At 36.6% G+C, this 8,980-nt stretch overlaps 1 pseudogene; it reads left to right on the top strand.

The window, feature by feature from the left end:
* The first annotated feature begins 4,067 nt into the window (after positions 1-4,067).
* On the top strand, positions 4,068-4,680 carry LOC141514327 (large ribosomal subunit protein eL14 pseudogene; annotated as a pseudogene).
* Positions 4,681-8,980: the final 4,300 nt, after the last annotated feature.

Raw genomic sequence — 8,980 nt, 5'->3', positions numbered from 1 at the left:
CTTTGCTAAAATTCCTAATTGTTTCAAGTAGTTTTTAGTTGATTATCTAGGAATCTCTAGGTATGCCATCATGTCATCTGCAAAGAGTGAGAGTTTTGTTTATGCATTGTCTATTCTAATTCTTCAATTTCTTTTTCTTCTCTTATGGCTAAAGTTAACATTTCTAATATAATATTGAAAAATAAAGGGATAATGGGCATCCTTGACCCTGATCTTATTGGGAATGCTTCTAGTTTATCCTCATTACATATAATGTTTGCTGTTAATTTTAGATTGATACTACTCATTATTTTAAGGAAAATTCCATTTATTCCTATGCTCTCTACAGTTTTAACAAGAATGGGTGTTGTATTTTCTCAAAAGCTTTGTCAGCACCCATTGAAATCATCACATGATTTCTGTTTGATTTTCTTATTGATATGGTCAATTATGCTGATAGTTTTCCTAATATTGAGCCAATCCTGCATTTCTGGCATAAGTCCTATTTGATCATGATATACTATCCTAGTGATAATTTGCTATAATTGCTTTGCTAATATTTTATTTAAAATTTTTGCATCAGGGCAGCAAGGTGGAGCAATGGATAGAGCACCAGCCCTGGAACCAGGAGGACCTGAATTCAAATACAGCCTCAGACACTTAATAATTACCTAGCTGTATGACCCTGGGTAAGTCACTTAACCCCAATGCCTTGCAAAAATAAACAAAAATAAAATTATAAAATTTTTGCATCAATATTGTGGGGAAATTGATCTATAATGTTTTTCTATGTGTTTGACTTTTCCAAGTTTAGGTATCAGCACCATATTGGTGTCATAGAAGGAATTTGGCAGAACTGCTTTTTTACCTATTTTTCAAATAGTTTACATAGAATTAGATTTAATTGCTCTTTAAATGTTTGGTAGAATTCACTTGTTGAAGGGGCAGCTAGGTGGCACAGTAGATAGAGCACTGGCCATGGAGCCAGGAGGACCTGAGTTCAAATCCAGCCTCAGACACATAATAATTACCTAGCTGTGTGACTTTGGGCAAGTCACTTAACCCCACTGCCTTGTAAAAGCTTTAAAAAAAAGAAAAGAAAAGAATTCACTTGTGAATCCATCTGAACCTGGAAATTTTTTCTTAGGGAGTTCATTGATGGCTTGTTCAATTCCTTTTTCTGAAATGAGAATATTAAAAATTTAATTTCCTTTTCTGTTAAACTGGACCATTTGTATTTTTGAAAATATTCATCCATTTCACTTAAATTGTCAAATTTATTGTCATACAGTTGGGCAAAATAGCTCCAAATTATTATTTTAATTTCCTCTTTATCAGTGGTAAGTAGTTCACTTTTCATTTTTGATACTGGTAATTTGCTTTTCTACTTTCTTTTTTTAATCAAATTAACCAAAAATTTATCTATTTTATTTTTTTTATAAAGTCAACTATTAGTTTTATTTACTAGTTCAATTATTTTCTTACTTTCAATTTTATTTAGCTCTCCTTTGATTTTCAGAATTTCCAATTTGGTATTTAATCAGGCATATTTAATTTGTTCTTTCCTTAGCTTTTTTAGTTACATGCCCAATTCATTTCTCTATTTTCTTCATGAAAGTTTTTAGAGAGATATAAAATGTGCTCTAAAAACTGCTTTGGCTGTATTCCACAAGTTTGGTATTATTCCTCTGATTTGTTGTTTGATCCACTTAATCTTTAAAATTATTTAGTTTCAATTACTACTAGATAGATGTGATTTTTATTGCATCATGATCTGAAAATAATGCATTTAATATTTCTGCCTTTTAGTATTTATTTGTGAAGTTTTTATGTCCAAATACTTGACTATGGACCTCTGAGAAAAAAGGTATATCTCTTCCTATCCTCATTCAGTGTTCCCCAGAGGTCTATCAAATCTGATGAGAGTAAGATTCAAATTTCTCACCTCCTCCCTTCTTTCCCTGATAGTTACAGTTCTCATGTAGAGATATAAAAAGTTCAATCTTATTGAATAATTTTTTTCTTTTCACCTGTTTAACTTTTTAAGAATTTTTTTTAGTATTTTTTTAGTTTTTTTTTTCAAGGCAAATGGGGTTAAGTGGCTTGCCCAAGGCCACACAGCTAGGTAATTATTAAGTGTCTGAGACCAGATTTGAACCCAGGTACTCCTGACTCCAGGGTCGGTGCTTTATCCACTATGCCACCTAGCCGCCCCCTTTTTAAGAATCCCTTAAGGCTGGGGAGGCTAGGTGGTGCAGTAGGTAAAGCACCAGCCCTGGAGTCAGGAGTATCTGGGTTCAAATCAGATCTCAGACACTTAATAATTACCTAGCTGTGTGGCCTTGGGCAAGCCACTTAACCCCATTTGCCTTGCAAAAACCTAAAAAAAAAAAAAAAAAGAATCTCTTAAGGCTACTGTTTGAAGACCACATTTTCTGTCCAGTTCTGGTTTTTTCAAGAGGAAAGTTTGAACAGGAAAGTCACCTGTTTTATTGTGTCCATCTTTTTTTCCTGAAAGAGTATGCTCAATTTTGTTGGACAGTTGATTCTTGGTTGCAATTCAAGCTCATTTGCCATCTGGAATACAGATCCTTTGATCCTTTAATGTATTGCAAGGTCCTGTGTAATCCTGATTGTAGCAATTTGGTATTTTAATTGCTTCTTTCTGACTACCTACAGATCTCCTTAATCTGATAATTCCTGAATTTGGCTACGATTGGCACTTGCATCTTGGGATCCCTTTCAGGTGGATTCTTTCAATAGCTTTTTTTGCCCTCTGATTCTAAGATATCAAGGCATTTTTTTCCTTGATGATTTCTTGAAAGATGTTGAACAGGCTCTTTTTGAAAAAAAAAAACATGATTTTCAGGTAGTCCAATAATCCTTAAATTACCTCTTCTGAATCTATTTTCCAGGTCAGTTATTTTTCCAAGGAGGTATTTTACATTTTTCTGCTATTTTTTTCCATTTTTGTTTGACTGATTCTTGATATCCCATGGAGTCTTAAGGTTCCATTTGTCCTAGCTAATTCTTTAAGGAATTATTTTCTTCAGTTAGATTTTTGCATCTCCTTTTCAGTTTGATCAATTTTATTTTTAAAGGAGCTCATCTTTTTCATCTGCCAATATATATTTTTATAGGATTTGTTTTCTTCTGTCAATTTTTATGCCTCCTTCTGCAAGATGTTGAATTTCTCTTTCATTTCTTTTTCTCAATTTTTCTACTTTTTTTTTAAAAAACCTTTTTGAACTCTTCCAAGAAGTCTTTTGGGGCTGGAGACCAATTCATATTCTCCTCTGCAGCTTCACATGAGATGGTGTTTTGTCTGTTCTTTTCTTCAAGGTAACTTTCTATAAACCGTACTTTTCCTCTAATCTTTCTTACTCGTTTTGAATTTTGTTATTGGGCACTATCCCAAGGTTCTTGTGCTGGGGGAGGGACCTGTTTACAGACCTTTGGAATTAAAAACTCTAGAGGTCTGCTCACAGACCTGAAGTCATTCACATTGGGAACTCTAGGGGGTTGCTCATTGACCTGTCCCTGTTTGGAACTCCAGCAGGTTGCTCACTAGGCTGAGTTAGAAACTCCAGTTGCTTGCTTTCTGGGTCATCTGTGTTGGAAATGCCAGTAGCTTGCTCATTATGTTAGGCCTTCTGGGTTGGGAATGCTATCAACTTACTGTCTGGGCTGATTAGTCTAGTCTAGTCACACCAACTGAATGGGGTTTGGGATACCAGTGTTAGAGTTCTCCCAGCTAGCCTGCTATACCTTTGATCTGTAGAGCCCTGACTCCAGGGACCCCAACTGGAGATCTCCTCTCCTATAGTTGAGAACCTCCCATTGGTACCCCACCTTCCACAGGCTGGTTTTTCTCTTCTTCACCCTGTGCACACTCCCACTCCCCCAAGACAGACCTTGCTGAAAAAGAAAGATTGTTATTCAATAAGATTGAACTACTTATATCTCTACATGAGAATTTTAACTATTAGAGGGAGCACACTTAGACTAAAGGTATGTATATAAGTTGATTTTGATGAATGATTTTTAAAAAAATTTTATTTATTGCCTTCTCGCTCGGCGCCGCCAGCATGATGTTAGAGCACTTCGTGGAGATCAGCCGCATGGCCTACGTGTCCTTCAGGCCCCATGCGGGCAAGCTGGTGGCCATCATGGATGTGATCGACCAGAACCGGGCTTTGGTGGATGGTCCATGCAGTGGCGTGAGGAAGAAGGCCATGCCGTTTAAGTGTATGCAGCTTACAGACTTTGTCCTCAAGTTCCCACACAGTGCTAGGCAGAAGTACGTCCCTGCTGCTTGGGAGAAAGAAAAGATCAATACAAAATGGAAAGCCACAAGATGAGCCAAGAAGATTGAAGCCAGAGAAGGGAAAGCCAAGATGACAGATTTTGACCGTTACAAAGTCATGAAGGCCAAGAAAATGAGAAACCGAATTATCAAACATGAGGTGAAGAAGCTTCAGAAGGCCACTACCCAGAAGGGCTCTCCCAAAAAGGGAGCTGCCCAGAAGGCACTTGCCTCCAAGGTTTCAGCCAAGAAGACCCAAGCAAAGAAGACAGAGGGTCAGAAGGCAGCTCCAGGCTAGAAGGGGCAGAAGGGCCCCTAAAGCACCTGGCCAGAAGGCCCGGGCCAAGAAGGGACCCACACAGAAAGCTGCTGCTGCTCCAAAGGCCAAAAAATAAGACTACCAGAAATCTAATAAAGGTTTTGCTACACACACACAAAAAATTATTTATTTAACGTGAGTGACTTGCCCAAGGTCACAAAGCTAGACAATTATTAATTATCTGAGGTTGGGTTTGAACTCAGGTCCTCCTGACTCCAGGGCTGATGCTCTATCCACTGTGCCATCTTAGCTGCCCCCTGAGGAATGACTTTTAAAAAAATTAAGATAATTAGAAAAAAAAGGATTATGATGAGATGGAATGAAGGGGGGAAGCAGAATGGGATAATTTATATCACATGAACCAACTCTGTTCTTTTGTAGGTTCTGTCACTCCAAAATCTGATTTAAGGCTTGATTAATATTGCTTCTGAACGGGGCAGCTAGGTGGCACAGTGGATAGAGCACTGGCCTTGGAGTCAGGAGGACCTGACTTCAAATCTGGCCTCAGACACTTAATAATTACCTAGCCATGTGGCCTTGGGCAAGCCACTTAACCCCATTGCCTTGCAAAAACTAAAAAAAAAAAATATATATATATATATATATTGCTTCTGAAGGAAACCCAGAAGAATTTAAGAAAGTTCCTAGCTCTCTCAACCATTTTGGCTCTACCCTCTAATCTTAGCTTCTTTATCTGAGCTTAATAACATTTAAATTGCTTACCTCATGGGGGAATTATATAACATCATGTCTGTAAAGTGCATTGTAACTATGAAGCATTATAAATATAAGCTATATTAGATATTCAGTAAATAAGAAGTTGTCTCTTTCTGTTTAATATTCTTCTTGTACTTATTGTTGGATTCTGGTTTCTCAACCATTCTACATTCCACTTCTGCTTTATGGATAAGTTCATTCTAGATTCACAGATCTCAATCATTCCAGAAGGATTGTTGTTTATTTATCTTGATTCTATTTCTTACATTTATCCTTTTTTCACTCTGTTCCCTTCTCAGTAATGTTTTGTTTCTTACATTGCTTTCCTTAAGCTATCCTCTAATTTCCCTCTTCTCCTCTTAACCTCTTTCACTTCTTCCCTGTTGGTAAAATGAATTTTTATAACCAACATATTTACATTATTATTTTTTCCTCCTCAAACCAGTAAAGTTGAGAGTGAGGTTCAAGCATTGGCCTGCTCCATATACACATCATGCCCCCCACCACTGCCCCTGTATTGTATTCATGCCCCATTAATCTGACAAAATTTTCCTCATTCTTTTTTGTTTATATTTGTTTATTTTGTTTTGGGGTTAACTGACTTACCTAAGATAACATAGTTAAGCAATTATTAATTGAGGCTGCATTTGAACTCAGGTCCTCTTGACTTCAGGGTCTGTGCTCTACCCACTGAGTCACCTAGCTATTCTCCTGATTTTCCTCATTGTGACTCTTCCTTCACTCATTCTCAGTGCATTCCTTTTCCCCATCCTTCCATTCTTCTCTGAGATAATCTCAATATAATTAAATCACACCCAGGCCCTGATTAAACTCTTAAGATAAAGTTTTAGTGATAAACTTCTGAGTGATTGCATGTATCTTTTCCTCATAAGAATGTAAACAGATTAACCTAGTTCAGTCCCTTATGATTTCTCCTTTATATTTATCTTTTTTGTTTCTACCAAATATTATGTTTGAATATCAGACTTTCTATTCAGCTCCAGTCTTTTCATCAGGAATGCTTGAAAGTCCAATCATTAAATATCCATTTTCCCCAGTAGGATCACAGACCATTTTCCAGAGTAAATTATTCTCAATTGTAATCCTAACTCCTTAACTTTCTGGAATATAATATTCCAAGTTCCCTGTTTCTTTATAGTGGTAGCTATTAAATTCTCTGTGATCCTGATTGTGTCTTCTTGGTATTTGAATTCTTCCTTTATGGCTGCTTGCAATATTTTTATCTTAATGTGTTAGTTCTAGATTTTGGCTAGCTATTCCTGAGAATTTTCATTTGAGGATTTGTTTTAGGAGATGACTGGTAAATTCTTTCAATTTCTTCTTTGCTTTCTGGTTCTATTATCTAGGCAGTTTTCCTTTATACTTTCTTGAACTATGAATATCAACTCTCTTTTTGTAATGAATTTCAAGTAGTCCCGTGATTCTTAAGTTCTCTCTCTGAAAACTATTTTCCAAGTCAGTTGTCAGTTGTTTTTCACATTTTCTTGGGTTTTTTAGTCTTAAAATTTTATTTATTATTTCTTGATTTTTTTTGAAGTCATAAGCTTCCACTTGGACAATTCTAATTTTTACAGGTTACTTTCTTCAGGAATGTTTGTATCTCTTTTGCAAAACAATTTCCCTTTCATAACTTTCTCTTTTCTTGTCACATATTTCCTCTGCCACTCTTATTTGGTTTTATAAATTTACTTATCTTTGTTTTTTTCCAAGTCTCTTTCTTTAACTCTTCTAAGAATTCTAGTTAGGTGTGCAATAAATGATTGATTGGTTGACCATGATGCAAAGGATTACATGTTCTAGACATCTATTCCTCTGTATGCCTGGACCTATACCCCAGCCTATGTGTTCTCCATTCTCTATTCCATTGCATCATCTAGTTATTCTTACCAGGAAGCCTCTATATGGGATTATTTATCTCTGTGTCATATTTCCTATAAGGACATGCTTCACAGTAGGTACCAGATAACAAGTCCATTAAACTACCATCTCATCTCATTGCATGAACTCTCCTATGCACTCGGGAATGTTTATCTTCCCTTCACCTGACTAGATGGCTTTAACTCAGCTTGGGGACAACCATGAGGAAACTGCTTCCAGCAACCTAAGTCACCCAAACAATAGGGCCAGCCACCTAGGGTAAAGGAGAGTTAAGGAGGCAGAGAGTAATAAAAGAACTGCAGGTATGGATACCAAATGAAATCCACACCTTCCCTACATGACCTTCCTACTCTTTCTATTTCAAATCATTGACCCCCATCCCCAATTACTACCTGGGGTTATAAAAGTACAGAGCAGCTAAAATTATTGTATGTGTGTATATACATACATACATATATATATATATATATATATATATATATATATATTTAAAAGAATGCCAAGTTTTAATGGACTGCAAGTTCAAAATGAGTCAGCAATGTGCTGTTGCAGCCAAAAAAGCTAATGAGATTGTGGACTACATCAGTAGAATGGAAATATCAAAAAAAAAGTCAGAGGAGGGAGTCTTGCTATCCTCTATCCTGATTAGACAACACATATAAGAATAGAACACATTTCAGCTTAAAAGAGGAGCAGATGAAGAAGAGGGGGAAAGAAGGAAAAAGAGGGGGTCAGATAGAGAATGGGAAATGGGCAATAGAAAGAATTGTAAGAGAACTATAGATAAACTTTATAAACCTTCTACTTTTGACCAGAGCCAGAGTCAGAATCTAGACACATAGGAAGTTCCTAATTGGATAACAGTAGCTTTGGTGGGCATTCAGCCAGGTATCAGGAGACATGCTAACAGATGTCAATCCATTTGTAGGGCAGCCTTGTTCCACACCCAGCTTCCCAGCATAGACCCAGCTGTCCAGCAAAGAAGTCACTATATACCATGTTCACCACAAAAATAGAAGGAGTTGTTGCCAAGTATAGTGGCTCAGAGGATGCCACCATGCTTCTGTACTGAGCTCAGCACTATGGACTATTCCTCCCACCACAAACCCAGCTGCAGAGGGTAATAGTAAAAGCCCTTCACTGAGCCACCAATCAGTCACTGAGTCAGTTGTTGAGGCTAAGAGTTTCTTATTCCTTTTTGCAGCCAGGGAATAAGGATATTTAAAAATATTTAAAAGGAGAGACCTTCCTTTCCTTTCCTTGGGAAGACGAGGGTCATGAGCCCAGAAGGTTGCATGTGCTGCCAGATGTGGGAGCTGTAGCAGTTGCTTTTTGCTTCATTTCTTATACAGAACTTAAAAACATGCAAAAATACATATCCATATCCATATAATGTGTGTGTGTATATGCATTTATCATAACAAAAAGAAAACTGTATAGGAATTTGTGAATCTCTATTTCATACAACTTGAGTCAGTTGATTTTGTTTAGCTGTTTTTCTTTGTTGGGAGGAAATGTTCACAGGATGAGAGAGTTGGAGACAGTATAGATAGAAATTGTGTTGTAAAAAAACCAAAAAGTAGCAATAAAACTTTTATGGACCATTGATTCTAAAATCATAGAACTTATGTTCAAATTTATCCTTCCTGGGTCTCAGTTTCCTCAACTGTAAAATGAGGAAAGCAGACTATATCTTTGCTGAAATCTCTTTAAGTTCTGGTCTATGATCTTGTAAACCATTTTTTTTGTTGTTTTGTTTT

The sequence above is a fragment of the Macrotis lagotis genome, chromosome 1 (genome assembly GCF_037893015.1).
Source record: "Macrotis lagotis isolate mMagLag1 chromosome 1, bilby.v1.9.chrom.fasta, whole genome shotgun sequence".
Taxonomy (NCBI): domain Eukaryota; kingdom Metazoa; phylum Chordata; class Mammalia; order Peramelemorphia; family Peramelidae; genus Macrotis; species Macrotis lagotis.
The sequence above is the reverse complement of the archived record's forward strand: the minus strand, read 5'-3'. Positions and strand labels throughout refer to the sequence as shown.